This window comes from Rattus norvegicus, chromosome X (genome assembly GCF_036323735.1).
Source record: "Rattus norvegicus strain BN/NHsdMcwi chromosome X, GRCr8, whole genome shotgun sequence".
NCBI lineage: Eukaryota > Metazoa > Chordata > Mammalia > Rodentia > Muridae > Rattus > Rattus norvegicus.
In genome coordinates, this window is record NC_086039.1 from 76,427,973 (window position 1) to 76,446,843 (window position 18,871).

The window sequence follows — 18,871 nt, forward strand, 5'->3', positions numbered from 1 at the left end:
TTCAGTGTCGGTATGTTACAGGTTTGTATATTTAGGAATGTTCTAGGCAGGGGTCATTCTCTCACTGACCTTTACCATTAGAACCTACTGTATATTTAGAGATATGTCCATTTAGATACTGAAACAAAAGTGCAGAGCTGGTAAAAGGGGATCGTACTGAAGGTGGCGGTGGTCTGATGTCTATAAAAGGGACCAGAGGGCACCTAGCTTCTGCAAATGACATTGTAAACAGTCTCGGTGTTATCTCAGACTCAAAGCTCAGTGCAACCACAAAACTAGAAGACAATGTGTGTGACCCTATAAATAGAAAGGAGCGTTTCTTCTGCTAAATATGAAGCTTTGCAGGCACTATGTACAGCCTGTTGAATAGCCTTGGATTGAGAGAGAGAGAGAGAGAGAGAGAGAGAGAGAGAGAGAGAGAGAGAGAGAGAGAGAGAGAGAGAGAGAGGAAGAGGAAGAGGAAGAGGAAGAGAGAGGAAGAGGAGAGGAGAGAGAGAGCGCGCGCTGCTCACCCACTAGAAAACGGAAATGTTCAATGTGTTCAGAAACGCTTGCATATTTCATTCTGACAACTCACTACCATATTTTCCAACATGGTAATGGTTTGGTAATCCTGAAGTTTTTAATCTGCCTTTTTCCTTTTTGCCTTCATCATTTTTCTGTTGCTTCTCCCCCTCTCTCTCTCCCTCCCTCCCTCCCTCCCTCTATCTCCCTCTCTCCCCCTTTTCCTCCCTCCCTCTCTCCCTCTGTCTCCTTCTTGCCCCCTCTTTCTCCTTCATCGCTTTTTTGGGGGGGAGTGAATGAGGATTGGATTGGTTGTTTTCAGAAAACGGAGCTGGATCGGTGCACAGATCAGTAGCATCCTCATTGGAGTGGCTGTCACATGAATTCTTTGGAGATTTCTGGAGAAAAGAGAAAGAAACTGAAACGGTAGGCTCCAAATTGTTAATGAATAATTAGCTCTAACATGCCTTTCACCCTTGATATCTAGAATTGGACAGTTGGCATGAGGTTCTAGCTAATCTGTCAGATCTAAATAGTCATGAATATAATGAACTTGGACCATCCACAAAGATCTTTTTCTTGGAATTTTCACAAGCAAAAATAATCATATGATTGTCTGCTTCAGGTGGGAGGAAGAATATAACTTTGCATTTGGTAAAATGTAAGTTTTAAATGGAATATTTCTTTTTATAATGTATTTAGCACAAATGATATCAGACAAAATAGGACTATGAATATTTGTGATTTAGCCTAGCTTGTATTAAGAAAGGTGACTTGCAGGAAAATGGGGGATGTTTTTATCTACACTTTGCTATAATATTTTGGTGGTGATATATCTTAAACTGTTGAATGATAAAAAATAGTTGATTCATTGCCTCTTTCAAAATGCTTTTGAAAATGATAAGTATAGCATCTCAAGACTTTAATCAGCATGAATTTATTCTCCTCCGAGTGAGTAATATATTTTTATTATAAAAATAAACTGTAGTTATTAGTAACTTTAGAGAGATTCTACTATCAAAAAAGCAGTCCAGGAGAAAAGATGCGTTTATTATGTGAAAGGAGGCAAATAAGAAAGACAAACAGGCACAGCTTTTCTAATTCTCTTAGATATGCTATATTTATCAGGGCAAACAATCAGCACAATAAAAACAATGAGGTTTAAATTATATTTCTGATCAGTATAATTGACTTGTTTTCTACAAGTGTAAGTGCATTGCTTGTCACTTTTGTGTTTTTTTTTTTTTCTTGATTGGAAATGTAAAGAAAGATGCCTTCTGACTTTAAACAAATATGAAGCTATCCCTGGCATACAACTGCTAGGAGCTCCATTCAGAGATTAAAAGAAAAAGGTGGATTTCTATCTGAGGTGAGGGCAGCAATGAAGAGGAATGTGGAACATGACCAAGGATTAGACCCCAAATAGGTGTCCACTTGCTTTGCTGTGAAGACCGATGGTTCTTCAATTTACTTTTATACTAGGGTAATTTTCCATGGAAGGAAAGTTATAATTTAATTGGACAAGCTGAAGTGGCTATTTAGGAGAGCTTTGGTCATTTAGCCAAGGGTATTTCTTTCCTCCAGCTTCTATAAACTTCAGCTATGCAGGAAATACATTCATCTTATAGAAAGAATTGAAATTCTTTAGCCTAAGAAGACATCATGCTAGCCACATTTCTGAATATTTATAAAAGCCATTCTCTGAGAAGACTGTGTTCATTGCAGAAATTTTAATTTTGCTCTTAAGTAAACATATTCCTGCTTTTCTGTTATAAGTTTATAGTAATCTTATTATGATAAATGTCCCTAATGCATTCATTCTGATGGGGACTGTGTAATATGGTACTGGGTATTGTAATGGCAGAAAAAATCTCTAAGAAACAAAAATGAGACATTACCTGTTTCAAAATGCTTATGTTTACCAGAAGACTCTTATGAATACATGGATTTAACTCTCTTTCTGCTGGGCAGCTGAAATGCATGGGAGAAGAGAATATGTATTTTCTCTTCTTCTGATAGACTGCTCTCTCTTCTCACATCAATCAGATTACTGAAAGCAGAAAAGGAATTTAAATCCATTCTGGGACTACTATGCAGTCCTGTGACTAGTCTTCCTTTAAGATTAGTCTCTCAAAAATCTGCCTCTTAAGAAAAGAATAAAAATTCACTGGAATGTTACCCTGGCCATGTGTATGAACTACAGGTACCTCTTTGTGTTTTTAGAAGTAAAGTTGATTATTTTACAACTGGAAAAACCGAGGCTCAAAGGTTCGAAGTAACTCGGCCAAGTGCTTCTTTACTTTAACAGAGAAAAGGCTAAATTCTAGGTTTCTCAGCAGCTCATCCAGTGCTCATTTCTTTCCTTCCTGCTGCCTAACAAGGCTTGTGGATTAAGATTCATGCATTATTCATTTGGAAATCTTAAAAGATGTCATTTAGAAATCACTCAAGAACCTCTCAATACCATGATGTACTTCAGGCTTCTCCCAAGGGCTCTGGGGGTATAACAGACTGATTTGTTGGGCTTTACCACTATTTCCTTGTAAAATAGGAAAGAATGGTTCCTACTCTGCCTATATATAAAAACAAAAACAAAATACAAATCGATACTAAGTACTGGGAGAAAACAATAATACACATGTGGCCATATATGCCTGATGCGTATGTATTATATCTAGTGTATGAGAAACTATGTGGTCAATGCAGAAGGGAAAGAAAGTATTCAGAAAGTTGCAGGCATGAGATATAGGCATTCCAAAGTTGGGAAGGCAGTGAATATTTCTGTATATCAACCTGGCTAAGGCGAGAGTGTGAGAAGGCTGCATAGTTACAGTATTAGTTAAGAAGTAAATCCAAAAGAGGATACTCTAATTAGTTGTTTGATTGTTATTAACATTTATCATACTCCCAGGCACTATTTGGGATTTGGAAATTGAAGTCAGTTTTCTTGGTATAGTCTTTGTAAGCCAAGTGAAAGAGGGCAGTGTGCTTCTTTGGCAGCATTCTCATGTACAACCACAGCTACATTTGCATTAGCCAAGAACCAAGATGCAAATAGAGTGTCCCCAAAATAGGAGTGTAGGCTATTAACCAAAATCAAGTCTGTACAAACACTAGAAACTTGGAGCTAGATAAGGAACTTTACTAACTCACATTATTTAGTAAGGAAGTTCAGGTTGATTTATTGCCTCGTCAGTTGTGGGTTATATAGAAGCACTCTGTATTCTCAGAGCAAGAATGTGGCCTTCTAATTCAAGGTCAGCTTGCATCTTGAGCAGCACAGTTATTTTCTCACTGAAAATATAAGATATATGTCAGCAGCTCCCATCAAGTAAAAGAAAAAGAAGTCACTCATTTCTGTTTTTACTTTTAAAGTTTAAACATAATAATATTTTCATACAATAAAAATATGATAAAATCATATACTTTGCTCTCTACCAATTCTTCCTAATTCCTCTCCACCTCCCAAAGTCACCTGCCAAAAGTCATTTCATATTTTCTGACTTTTTTGCTTCCTCAAAAGACTTTTGTCCAGTGTACATTATGCATGGGAGATGTAAGAATCCAGTAATAGATGAATTACTTTAACATAATTATAATTACAAACATTTGCTTAAAATATTCTTATGTTTAATTTGACAGACGAGATACAAATACTTTTTAAAAGCTAATAGTGGTTTGTTGTGAAATTTTTCTTATAAGTAAGTTATTTTTTATATTATAAAATGATTCTCAGTGACAGACATTGGTAATGAGAATGGTTTACTGCTTAGAGCATTTGCTCTTTTGTTAGGTGAATTATAAGATAGTATTGCTAAATGTCTAGTCCCTTTTTGACTAAACAATGTGCTATAAAAATGAACAGCATGAGATGGATAGACATTTTTTCCAGAAGTGATTTTACAAATAAATATTGTTCCCACCAATTTGAAAAGAAAATGCCTATAGAGGGAAGGTTTCAAACTTCTGCTTTATTTTAATATTTTTTTCTGGATCCCTTTAATTTTTAAATCAAGCATATCATTTATTTAATCTTGGAAAGTATGATTATTTGGCTTTTCTTCTTATATGTTTGTGATGATTGCACCTTAATTCTACATTCTCAAGTATACTTTTGGTTGGGGTCTGTCTTTTTAATCATTTCATCCTTTAATACTGGCATATTTTGGGTGTAAAGACACTATAGACATTTCTTTCTTCTGTGGTAAATAAAGATAAATCTAAGGCAGGCTTATTTTTCATCATGCCATGGGATTCTGCACAACAAAAACTTTTGTCAATTCGTCTAGTATCAGCCAGTTTGAGGAAGAGCTACTAAGAGAAGAGCTGGCTGGTTTTATTCTCAAGAGTAGGTACAGCTCACATCAAGGCACCTGAAGCAGTAATGCTTTCTTCTATTAAACACCATGACCTCTAAACATTAACAAAACTGAAAAGAAAAATCTACCTAGATGTAGCAGTATGAATATGACAGTCTAGTTTTGAAGTGGCAAGTCAAGATAAGTAATATAGGATTGGAACCTATAGCATTCTGAGCAGGTTTCCGTACATTGGGATTGGGGCTACCCTGATTGTCTGAAAACCTGGTAAAATGGTCTTTTTTGTTGTAGAAAGAAGAAGTGTAAACATCCCTCAGTGTAAACTCTAAGAAGACACTTAGGAATCTGCAGAGGAAACTAAACTTTTTTTCCCATAATACAATTTGATATGACTATAATTGATGTAGAGTTACTTCCTAATATCCACACTAGTTCTGAATTTCATTTGTAAAAATTACACATTGAAAGATATCTTCTCTGTGTCTGTTTTAGTTTTACCTAGAGAAAAATCACCGAGGAAATTTAAAATTTCCTGGCTTTGGGTAAACACTAAATTTGAAAATTTTGTAACACCATCCAATTAGTAAGAGATATTAAATGTGATTACCCCAGGTTATAAATCATATTCTAACTGGGAGGTGGGACAATCACATTTGGCTATAGTAAAACCACAGGCCAAACCATTGAACTGAGAACAGGATCTTCATTGGAGGAGTTAGAGAAAAGTTTGAAGGAGCTGAAGGGGCTGCAACCCCATAAGAACAACAATACCAACCACCCAGAGCTCCCAGGGACTAAACCACTACCCAAAGAGTACACATGGAGCAGAGCAACTCACGGCTCCAGCTACACATGTAGTAGAGGATGGCCTTGTTGGGCACCAATGGGAGGAGAAGCCTTTGGTCCTGTCAAGGCTGGACCCCCAGTGTAGGGGAATGTCAGGGAGGGGAGGCAGGAATGAGTGGGTAGATGGGTGGGGGAGCACCCTCATAGAGGGGGGATGGGATAGGGGTTCATGGAAAGGAAACCAGGAAAGGGAATAACATTTGAAATATAAATGTAAAAAAAAATAAAAAAAATGGAGAGAAAGCCCACACAGGTCAAGCAAATACCTAGATATGTGCAATGGCTATTCTTACTGACCTCTCCCAAACCCTGTGGTACCACCATTATGCAAAATGGTCTGGATATGCAGGATGCAGATGTAATCTTTCTTCCTCCAATTAACCTAGTGACATTTATTTATAGAAATGAATATGAACTTGGAACTATTTGCACACACTTACAAATTCAATGCCAGGGCACCCCAGTATACAGTATTGTATGAAACTACCTTGACAATTTAAAGTCTAATAGTATTTCCTGCATACATTAGCTCATTTGTCATGTTGGACCAAAGAAGAGGCAACGCCTTTTTTAAAGTAGTGCTGATCAGTTCATTATATTTTTCTGCAAAACTCCAGGACATTAGTTAAAAACACATTTACTTTATTTTCATATTTAAAAGTTGGTGGTCAATAGAAAATTTTAATTTCACCCAGGCTTTTGTTTCTTTGCTGTGGAGTTAATTTGGAAAGAAACCATTATGATGCTTAAGAATTAGAGGGAAACCAGGATCATCCATGAAGAGAACTGGGGTTAAACAACAACCATGAAAGCAAATAAGGTTTAATTCGATCAATCTCAATCCAAACTGCACCTAAATTCTTGGTGTTTAGTTTTTGCTCTTTGTCTCTTCCCTCAGCTCTAGGGGCTTAATACACTCCCTCTGACAAAAGGAAAACATTCTGAAATTTGCCAAACAAGGTTGCTTTGGGTTTGGATTTGGGCTGCTAGGAGTCCCCAACTCCTAATGACTCTGTTATATAGGCAAAAAGTTTACCAGGTTCAGACCATTCCCAAGCTTTGATTGTTTTCCTAAAAAATGTAACCCAATGCTTATATTTCTAATAATAATTTTGGGTTAAATTATTGGATATTTAAGCAACTATTCAGAATCTAGGATTAAGTAGCCATTGGAGCCTATCTACTACTGGTCCTAAATTTTATCTTGGATTCTTAATCATCAAAATCTAATATATCCCTTCTTTATTGTGCAGGACAATGTATTAAAAAGAGCTGGGGAACCTATATTACATTTTGATGCCCACTTTTTGTCCATTTTAGAAACAAAGAAACATATACTAAAGATATGAAAAAGATTGCCCAAATTTAAGCAATTGTCTTGGTCCTGCTACTTTTTCTGAAAAATTGCCTTATTGAAGTATGACTAGCATTTGAATTTCAAACCAAGTTCTTTTCAAACCAAGTTAAAGCTCTTTCCATTACTCTGTTGTCTCCATATATGAAAACAGCCCAGATTTATTATCTTGTTTGGTCCTTTTCACTTGGAGATCAAGAACACCCATACTAGAGAAAATCAAAATGCACAATTTCAAAACAGTCAACTTAGGCTATGTGAACTTGGGAAAGGAAGCTAACACACACCACACACACACACACACACACACACACACACACACCAATGAATAAAATGGAAATTAATAGAAACATTATTTCAATTCTTTTCAATCATACATTATGGTGTGTTCATTGTTCCTGGGTAAATGAGTAACAAAAAGAAACATATAACAAACTGTCATCCTGTTGTAGCCTAGTTGAATGGGGAGGATAATGACTACACACATAACTTTACCAATGGGATTTATGACACATTTTTGCCATAAACAGAGTTAATACACTCCTTTTTAAGTGCAAAATTTAAACAAAAATGATTGCCTTCCATGAAGCTGGGATTATGTGAAAAATAAATTATATCCAGGACATTAGAAACTTTCATAAACATTGGTTTGCTTCTCCCTAATCTATGGCAAGCTAGGTTTTAGAACAAATGTCCTAAATTATAGCTACAATGCTCTGTGAGATATTAGAACAAAATATGGGGTTCTATATATAAGCTAATACTAACATAGGGAAAGGCTTAGAATAAACTTTCTACTCCAAGCTCCTCTAAATAGAGCCTAGGGACCAGTTTAATTTTTTTTATGTATTGGTTTATGATCTGCTGTTGAACTCTGTGCATGCAGATGCTTAAGAATTGTAGGGAAGATACAGACCCTAAGAGAACACAAATGCCAGCCCAGGTTACTGTATCCTGCAAAACTCTCAATTAACATAGATGGAGAAACCAAGATATTCCATGACAAAACCAAATTTACACAATATCTTTCTACAAATCCAGCACTACAAAGGATAATAAAGGGTAAAGCCCAACATAAGGAGGCAAGCTATACCCTAGAAGAAGCAAGAAACTAATCGTCTTGGCAACAAAACAAGGAGAATGAAAGCACACAAACATAACCTCACATCCAAATATGAATATAACAGGAAGCAATAATCACTATTCCTTAATATCTCTCAATATCAATGGCCTCAACTCCCCAATAAAAAGACATAGATTAACAAACTGGATACGCAATGAGGACCCTGCATTCTGCTGCCTACAGGAAACACACCTCAGAGACAAAGACAGACACTACCTCAGAGTGAAAGGCTGGAAAACAACTTTCCAAGCAAATGGTCAGAAGAAGCAAGCTGGAGTAGCCATTCTAATATCAAATAAAATCAATTTTCAATTAAAAGTCATCAAAAAAAGATAAGGAAGGACACTTCATATTCATCAAAGGAAAAATCCACCAAGATGAACTCTCAATCCTCATCTTCGATTGGTTTATATACAAGTGTGCAATTTCTAGGCTTGAAAGTAAAATGATGCTATCTGGTGCTGGATAGAGGAGCCTTATTTTTTATTATGGCAGCTTGCTATTTTTGTAATATGGTGATTTGGTTGAACACATTAAAGTACAGTAGTAACTGATCTCCCCCTCTTCCTGGATGAGTGAGGAGATGATTAAATGTTGATGTCAGCATCCATGAGCATATTCAGATGAGCTTCTGCTTCTGTTGAAAAGGATGCTGTGTTTGATTGTGGTCCGAAGCTTTGAAGCACTACTTGGCATCTCCTTCCTTGGAGGTCTCACTGTTTAAACATAACAGATTTGATAGCTTGTTGGTAAGGTGAGGTCCAGCTTGTCTCCACTAGGTCATCTTCATGTGAATCCGGTGGTTATACGGTTTTGTTCTAGGGATATTTCATTTTTTTAATAACGGTTTTAGCTGACATTCATGGAGAGAATGAATCCTTAGAAGTGTGCCACTAGTGAAAGGAAATCCTGTCTAGAGTATGTTTCTTTACAAAGCTGTGTCACACCATCCTTTGGGCCCTCTGATGGAAAAGTAGAATCAAGTCTCAAATAATGCCTTTTAAATTGTATCCTCTAGTATTATAGATGTAGGACAGTACTGTATCATACCTCTGTGGATGTAAAATAGCTTGTACCTGCTTTATGATACGTAGTAGTGACCGTGCTTTATCAGAGCTGTTTTTAATGATGTTGCTCAGAATGTTTTCTTTCCAGATGATGATTGAGAAGCTAATTTAAAAAAAAATGGTGCCAGGTACCACAAGAGTAACAGAACTGTGCTGTTTTCTCGGGTTTTGTTTTTTTACTTTTTTTTTTTAATGGAGTGTGCTGGATGTCTCTACAGTTTTGTTCAGATGACTGCAGAACCTGGAAAAGCTGTTGCTGCTGTTGCTGCATAACACACTGCTATTATTGGTCTTTTTATATAAATATAAATATATATACAGATATATAATTTGAATTTTTTGAAACTTTACCTGTGCTGTCAACTTTCGAAAAAAGTATCCCCGTTTACTGTGTTGAGTTGGCACTGTACAGAAATTAACAGCCATATTGGTCTAGAAATGTTGAACTTAAGTTTTTTCCATTTGTACAGGGGTAACACACTGTATTAAATATGTAAGGTCTTATATACGTGGGTTTGATTACAAAAACTAATAAAGTATTCTCTAAATAAAAAAAAAAGAATTGTAGGGAAGAGAACCAGGGTTAAACAATGACCATGAAAGGAGATAGTAGAGTCAATTTTGTGCCTGTGAGTAAATTGTTACATTAGTAGTAGAGAACTGAGTTGCCTCTTTCAGGCTTATAGTACAGTCTATGAGTATATTAGAGAAAGAAATAACTGGACTCTAACTGACATAGTTTATTTTAGGAGCTCATTGTGGGAGCCATCTTGTTGATTCTGAGGTCAGAGGTTAACACAATACCACACAGTATTACAAACAAGGCTTAGGCACTCTCCTTTCAGTATAAATTAGTCTCCATCATTTCCCCCTGCTCTCATTATACTGAATTTCAAATTTGTTTTCTACCTAAGAAGAAATGGAGGAAGAGTCTTGGATTATCGATTTTTGAGCAGTTTTATAAATGTTAATGATCACTGCTGATGTTAAGTCATGCTTTGTGACTGACTAGGGGTCTGAATGTGAATGTAAACCCTAGCTTCCTCATTTCTCACCCAGTCTGCAAAAGCAGTGTGAGTGAGGGCACTTCTCTTTTGAAAATGGATAACCGCTGTGCTGAAGTGAACAGACACTTTACACAACTGGTCAAAGTTCCTCTGTACAGTTTCCCAAATACCATATTATTACCTTGCAATTACACTAGGAAAATTGAGTCTCAGACTCACCTGACTTTTAGTTGACAGATTATTCTTCAGCACACAGAAGTCCTATGCTCAATGAAGCTTGCAGCTTGAAATGCTTATGCACAGCAAAAAAAAAATCTGCAGCTGAATAAATGGAAAAGAGTACATGAGGATTATGGATCAGTGAAATCACAGCCTTTGGACATACCTTAACTACTTTAAAATTTATTTTGTGTGTGTATCCTAAATCTGAGTCAATTTTCTGTAAGTCTTCCTGTTTTCACCTACTTGATTTAGGAATAGATTTGGCATTTTTCCTGTGACTTTTGGGTCACTGCTGTGAGGCAATATATTTTAAAGAGTAGGGTATATATTTTGTATGACATGTAACATGCTGACTTGGTTTGTAAACAAGGTTATTATTCATTTTACTACTGCACTCCTTTCTTGGTCAGTTGTTAAGTTCAGCAGTTTGTAGCATCAGAAAAACAGTACAGTCTCACTTCTGGTTCTGAGTGCTGATGAAAATGGATGAACTAAGGTAAAGAATATGCTCACATCTATGCTCCTCTCTGGGGGAATGGAGGGACAGGGAGTCGATGAGAGGAATACACTGTGGTTTGTTTTCCACATCATAATATCAGCTTCTAGGACATTGAAGAAAGTAGGGGGACACTGAGTTTTGGTGGATTGCATGTGGCTGTCTGATTTACAGAATTAAAATCTCTTAATAATGTAAACGTTATCTTCAAATGATTTGGCTGTCAAAGAGAAAGAAGGATATCTATACACAGATAATATATACTGGGAAAAAAGATATGAGATAAAGAAAAGAACATAGGTCTCTTTATCAAGATGAGTTCCAGCCCTGGCTTTGCCATTAACTCATTCGAAAATAAAGGCTGAGTCCTTTAAGATAACTGCTTCAGTTATCTTGTTTTTAAAGCTAAAGCATTAATAGATTTTAACACAATCAAGGTTTTAATAAACCATCAAGTCTAATGTTAAAATTCTTATTCTGTTTCAATAATGAGAAATCACAATAATATTTGCTGATTTGTTATCTATATCACCCTCAGTGAGACCATGGTAAACATTCTATCCTGAGTGTTGCCTATATAGGAACTGGCTCAATTGGTAGAACTTTCCTGGAAAGCTTTGTTTATGACACGAGGCACTGAAGTTGTCTATCATCTGTTTTCCTATGGAAATGTGCCTAAATTCATAGTGATTTCCATACGTTTTTTAAGTACCTGTTGAGAAATAACTGTATGCTCTCTGCAAAGGTCATGGAGACTGCTTTCAGTTCTACCATTAATGCATAGTTTAAATTCACTCATGAAATTACAGGAGATTTGACTTTAAAAATAAAAACACTGGTTCTAAGCAGATGAAAAGGAAGTTAGAAATCAACCAAAGCTCTGATCCCTGTTTCTAGTTCGTTATGTGAAAAGGGCAAACCAAGCCTGCTTAGCTCAGTCAAATAAATATGTGAATTTTCTTCTCTATCGCCTATGACAGATAACTTTGAGTTTGGAGGCCTCTGGTGATGCATTTTTATTACTTATCCTCTTCTGGGGTTCTTCTACTTCTACTCTGTCACCTTCCAAAGACAAGCTATTTTTGGCTGCTTACTGCATAGCTAAGACTTGTCTCAAGCTTGTGATTTTCCTGCTTCTACCTCCTGTGTTCATATTCCATGGCTGCCATTGCATACAGCCTGACAAAGCAATCAAATCCAGAACAACAACAACAGAAAACAAAAATCAAAGAAAAACAAGACCTTTAAGTATATTTTTTTCAGGGGTTGGGGATTTAGCTCAGTGGTAGAGCGCTTGCCTAGCAAGCTCAAGGCCCTGGGTTCAGTCCCCAGCTCCGAAAAAAAGAAAAAGAAAAAAAAAGTATATTTTTTTCAAAACTGCCAAGATAATTCTTTCTAAACTCATTTTTGAGGTTATGGAGAGCTTATTAAGACAGTAAACTTGTAATATACATTTATCACACAACAGTTATTTTCCTATTCTTATTTTAATATAATCAGTCATTATATTATCAGTTTCTCCATATAATTTGGGTGCTATTAAACATAAACATTTATAACTTAAAGTTAAAATATAGTTGTTTTCAAAGTACATAATTACTGAAAATTGAATACACTTTGAGAAAGGAAGTTGCTACCAAAGCACAAATATAAAAAAATTATGTATTTTAGATTTAATGTGAAATATAAATTATAATAAACGAATCAAACTTTGAAGCTATCAGTTTTTTTGTTTTTTTAATTTTTATTAGATATATTTCTTTTCTTACATTTCAAACATTATTCCCCTTCCCGGTTTCCTATTCATAATCCCCCATTCCCTCCCCTCCCCTTCCCTCATATAGGTATTCCCCCATACATTCCCCTTATTGCCCACCCCCATATTCCCCTGCATTGGGGGTCCAACTTTGGCAAGACCAAGGGCTTCCCCTTCCACTAGTGCTTTTACTAGGCTATTCATTGCTACCTATGAGGTTGGAGCCCAGGGTCAGTCCATGTATAGTCTTTGGGTAGTGGCTTAGTCCCTGGAAGCTCTGGTTGGTTGGCATTGTTGTTCTTACGGTGTTGTAAGCTCCTTCAGCTCTTTCAATACTTTCTCTAATTCCCCCCAAGGGGTTCAATTCTCAGTTCGGTGGTTTGCTGCTAGCATTAACCTCTTTATTGGACATGCTCTGTATGTTAGGAGACACATGAAATAACAAAAACAAGAAAAACAAGACCTTTAATCATTTTTATCTTCACTGTTATTCTTACTTTCTTAGTTTTTCCAAAGAATTTATTGAGACTCTCCTGTGTATCTAGAATCCTGTTTCATAAATGACAGAGGCAAAAAAAAATTATTGACAATATTTATTAAGACTCTATTGGTGATAAGCCCTGTCCCACTGAATTTTACTTGAGAGATTTCATGCAATCTTAATGATGGTTTCTACAAGTAGAAACTAGCACACCATTTGCTCTCTAGCTATCATTCATGTACTCTCCTCCCAATGGTTGGACCCTTCTGAACACTTATGATGCAATATGATTGCTGTCAGGTAATCCTGCTTGTAACCCAGATGACGTTGTCTCCCTTTGTGTTCTTTTCTCTCAGTCTTTTACCGTGTTTGTTTCTCATATATATATATATATATATATATATATATATATCTTTATAACTTATCCTCTTGACTTTCTAAATAAAATTTTGTGTATGTCATCTCTTCCACTTAAAAGTATAATGTATAACAAATCCCTGTAGTATTTTCACTTTATTAGGAGATTTGCGGAAACACAGTACTTATAAGAACTGGATATGTAATAGGTACTTCAGAAAAGTTGGCAAACCTGAGCAGGGGATCACTAGATAAAGTGCAATGTAGGAATAAGTGGTGTAGTCATTGGTGTCCAAACTCTCCCCACATAGAAGCAACCTACAAGCACGACAGGGGTGCATATGAGGCAGCTTTGTGAAGAAATTCTACTTCTAAAAATGGCTAGGCTCACAACCAGTGGGCAGCTGATTCTCCTTCCTCATGCATTTTATAAGAAGTGAGACAACTGCAGTCAGGAGAACCTCTCAGAAGACTGCTGACAGAGGAAGAGATAGCTGCTTCCCTCCAATAATGCTGGGAGTTTGACTAGAGACTGTGGGATTTTTCTAGGATAACTCATCAAAGTTGAGAGCACCTTGTGACCAGGGAGTGACTTGTGAGGCCTGCCAGTGGCATTCCTATCTTCTCTCACTCTTTTCCAAGGCTGCCAGGTCAAGTGAGATGTTAGATGGTAAAAGGACAGCTACATACCCTACCTTGCAACCACTTATGGATAGATGTAACTATTTGCTCATTTCCTTTTGCCTCTGGCAACACATTTTGGTGTCTCATTTTGTATAGCTGCTAAAAATTTCCTAGTCCTCCGTGCTACACATGATCACTATTTTATATTTTTTCAGGCATGAATGAATTAATCATCCCTGTTATCACAGCATCTGCAGAGGATCTGATTAAGAGCTTCTATCAGCACTGGATAAAACAGTAGGTACTTAAACTTTATCTTGACTTTTGGTCCAGCATCCTTTCCCCAAAGGTTACTCTTTCCCCCAGATTAACTTGGCCTTCATTAGCTACCTGCTGCTTCTTTGCTGTTCTATATAGTAATCTACTATGAAGCTACAAGGTTATAACAGTGAAACGATGTAGCCTCACATCACAGGAAAATATTTGTTTTCTAGAGGATTTGGTAAATTGTGTTATTTTAATTTTCCCTTTGTGGTAATACTAGAGCCTAGAAAAAAACCTATAATTCATAATTATCCTACTTTTAATTGCTATATAGATATTGTGTCCATCTTTACTACTTCTGATATTATAACACATTGCATTGTAATATTGCTTACATTTATTGCTGGTGTTTTAAGCCTCTTAATTCAAAGGGGAGTACTTGTCATTTCATTCTAGTCCTGTCCATATTTTTGTGAGCTGTTCATTTCATAGTTTTCAAAAAGAAACTAGAATATCAGGTTACCTAGCCTTTGCATTTGAAATTAAATATATGTAATGGTTATGTAAACATTTTAAACATTAGATGTTATCTATTATCTATGACATAATATATATGATTATATTATATATTATAATATATTATACATTATATGTTATATAATATATTATATATTGTACATTGTATGTTATACATTATAACTTTATACATTATAGTTTATATTATACTATACATTATACATTGTATATGTTATGTGATATGTCACATATATATCACATGTCATATGTTATATGTCATATATCATCATATGCCATATATCATACATCATACCATATATCATATATCATATATACTATATAGTATATTGTATGTCATGTACCATATATCACATATCACATACCATATATCATATATCATATGTCATATATCATATGTCATATACCATATATCATATATCATGTATCATGTATCATATATCATGTCATATGTAGTATGTCATATCATATGTTATATATATATATATATATATATATATATATATATAGGTGTGTGTGTGTATCTCCCCAACCATAAGCTGTACTCTCTACATAAATACAATAAATAGAATAATAGTAGTATAGTGATAAAGAACATGAATTTTTCTAAGACAGAAAATTATAATGAGTACCAGAAAGTTGCATAAATATTATGCAAGTGACCCATTGTTCAACAAGTCTCCAGCTGGAGACATAATAGAATGGTGCAGTTTTCAGAATGAGAAATACAGGCACTATTTTTCTTTTCTTATTCTAGAGGTATCTTTTCAGAATTATATTACTCAAGCACCAACATAGATATATAATCACTGTTAGGAGATATGATATGTCTAGTGCTTGTTTTAAACTTAAAACCAGGAAAAGTAATAGGTATTTTTTTAAATAGAAGGACTCCCTCAGGAAAGAGGGGGGACCAGAAAGATAAATAGGCATTGAGACTAACCAAAATTTGGTATACACATGTATGCATGAAATAGCCACAGGGTAAAAAGTGAAAAAATAAATCATGAGCAAAATAACTGCATATAGAAATTAAACATGTTGTACTCTGCTGCTGATATGCCATAATGGAACAAATTATATTCTTAACCAGGAGGTTAGGTGTTGAATAACCACTTTTACTACCATAGTATGCATGCCTTCTACATGTGAATATTTGGATTTAATGAAATCACTGTGTATTTAATTTTGGACATCTGGAAGCCATGTTCAAGTTACTGGACCCATTCTTTCTAGTTGCATATTATCCTAAAAAGAGAAATATCTTTATCTTGAAAGATCTTTCATTTATTTATTTATTTATTTATTTATTTATTTATTTATTTATTTATTTATTATTTTTTACTTATTCACTTTACATCCTTATCACTGACCCCCTCAGGATTATCTCCTCCCCCAATCCTTCCTACACCTTCCCTCCCATTATCTTCTGAGTGGGCGGTGCCTCCTAGTTATCCTCCACCTGGTACTTCAAGCATCTCCAAGGCTAGGCACATCCTTTGAGAGGTTTTCTAATACATTAAGAATGAATATAACAAAATACCGGGAAAATAAAATCAGACACCTGTCCATAGTGGTAATACTTCTATATTACCGAAACATGGCATGTAATAGAATATCCTATGCAGTAAATGGCAGGCATCGATCATCAAATTAGCCGTCTATTTTCTCAAAAGAAATACTATATGTCTATTGAAAGTATCAATGGATCAAATGGATAATCTTTTTATTTTTGAGGCAATATGCAATTCACTTAAATAGTGAGAAATTCAAATAGTCCTTTGATAATATAATACAGTGTGTTTTTATCATATTCAAACTTTCAACTCTTCCCCGACTTACTCCCCTTCCTTACATACCCATCTTTATGTCCAAAAAAACCTCCACCCTTCAAGATAAATTTGTGCTTACCAGATATGCTTGACTCTGTGGTGTTTCACTGGTAAGTGGTCAACTTACCATGGACTACATTCTTAGAAAAAAAATCTTCCTTTTTTCTTCCAGAAGCTAGCAATTGTCTATAATTCTATAGCTTCTGGTGGGATCGTGTGCCTAGCACCCCTCGAGATGCCAGAATTTGATCTAAGGCTAGCATAGGTTTTTGTGGTGAAAGAACTGTTAAGTGTTTGTGTGCAGCTGCCCTGTTGTGTCTAGAAGATAATGTATGTTGTAATCAACCACTCCAGGCACTTATCCACTTATCCTCTTTCCTCTGACACTTCTACAATGATTGCTGAGCCTCTGGATGGAAATTTGTGATATATAAATTTCCATTATGGAACTAAAAATTCTACAATCTGTTATTCTATGGTTGTTGGACAGTTTCAGATCTCTGTGTTAGTCATCATATTCAAATAAAAGCTTCTCTTGTGATGGTTAGGAAATGCATTAATCTATGGGTCATTAGGAATGAGTTTAACATATTACAAGCACAAACATTTATTCTCTTAAAATTTGTAGGCTCATAAGGCCTATGATTTATATAGCTATAGGATCATAACCTGATAATAGTGACAGGTATATGTGTTTCATGTCACAGGGTAGACCTCAAGTCCAATCAGAAAGTTGGTGGTTGCTCCCATGAGGTTTGTACTTACATTTCATCAGTGAGCATGTCCTCCCCAACCAATCATTATTGTAGTTCACAGGGTTCACAACTGAGTAAGACTGATTATTACTTTTCTGTCTGGTAGCTTGTGTAGTACCATCTAGCACCATGAAAGCTAATCCAGTAGAGGTGAAGGTTTCAGTTTAGTACCAGCTTGTTATTTCCATGTTCTATGTGATATCTTCAGCAATATTTTCTTACCTTTAAGCTCTAGAGGGTAACCAAAAACAATAGCAAATGGATTGTAATTTTTGGTGGTCTATTAGACACCAGTCTCCAATAACTATCCTATAGATAGATAGATGGATGGATAGATAGATAGATAGATAGATAGATAGATCTCTTTTACACATTTATAGCAATTCATTCTATCTCTCCTCTCTAGAAAGCCTTTTTCCATAATCTGTTAATAAAAGGTAGTTCTAGTGAAACACCCGTATCTAAAAGAAAACACATATTTGTCTTTCTAGGTAAAGAAAGACACCTCACTCAGAATGATTTTTGGAGCTCCATCCATACCCCAATTTTATATTTCTTAATATCTGAATAACAGTTAACGATGTAAATATACCATAGTTTTATTATCCTTCCATCAGTTGATAGACCTCCAGACTGTTTCCAGCTGATGGCTATTGTAAATAGAGCAGCAATTAACACAGACAAGCATCTCTACAGTAGAACATGGAGTTTTTTGGGTATATGCCTAAGAATTGTATAGATGAATCATGTATAGATCTATTTTTAGCTTTTTGAGGAATCTTCACAACGATTCCTATGGTGGCTATAAAAGTTTGCAATCGCATCACTGTGAATATGTATTCTTCCTTTCCCCACATCTGGATCAGTATTTGTCCTTTTTTCCATTAATCTATTTGTTCATTTTACATCCCAATATCAGTGCTCCCTCTCCTCCAAAACCTCCCGAAAAGCTCCTCCACCACCACCCCTGCCCTTCTCCTCTGAGAAGGAGAGGGCCCTCCCTGGGTATCTCTCTACCCTAGCACACCAAGTCCCTGCAGGACTAGGTGCATCCTCTAGGCAATGCAAGTTGGTCCAATTAGGGGATCAGGATCCACAAGCAGGCAACAGATTCAGGGACAGCGCCCCACTTCAGTTGTTGGGGGACCAGCATGAAGACCAAGCAGCACATTTCCTACATACATCCAGGAGGCCTGTGTCCAGCCCATGCTCACTCTTTGGTTGATAGTTCAGTCTCTAGGAACCCTAAAAGGTTCAGGTGAGTTGACTCTGTTGGTCTTCCGGTGGAGTCCCTATCCTCCTGGAGTTCCTTAATCTTTCTCCCAACTTT

At 35.9% G+C, this 18,871-nt stretch overlaps 1 protein-coding gene across 3 annotated transcripts in view; it reads left to right on the forward strand.

The window, feature by feature from the left end:
* The first annotated feature begins 301 nt into the window (after positions 1-301).
* Positions 302-18,871, forward strand: part of Gpr174 (G protein-coupled receptor 174) — a 40,747-nt gene continuing 22,177 nt past the window's right edge. The window contains exons 1-3 of one of the 3 annotated variants that reach the window (XM_006257163.5): positions 302-596; positions 827-930; positions 14,372-14,457. The gene's annotated coding sequence lies outside the window, so the exon portion shown is untranslated. Of the gene's footprint in view, positions 597-826; positions 931-14,371; positions 14,458-18,871 lie in introns of those variants that run through there. The other 2 variants (XM_006257164.5, NM_001106938.1) reach the window with 2 other exon arrangements.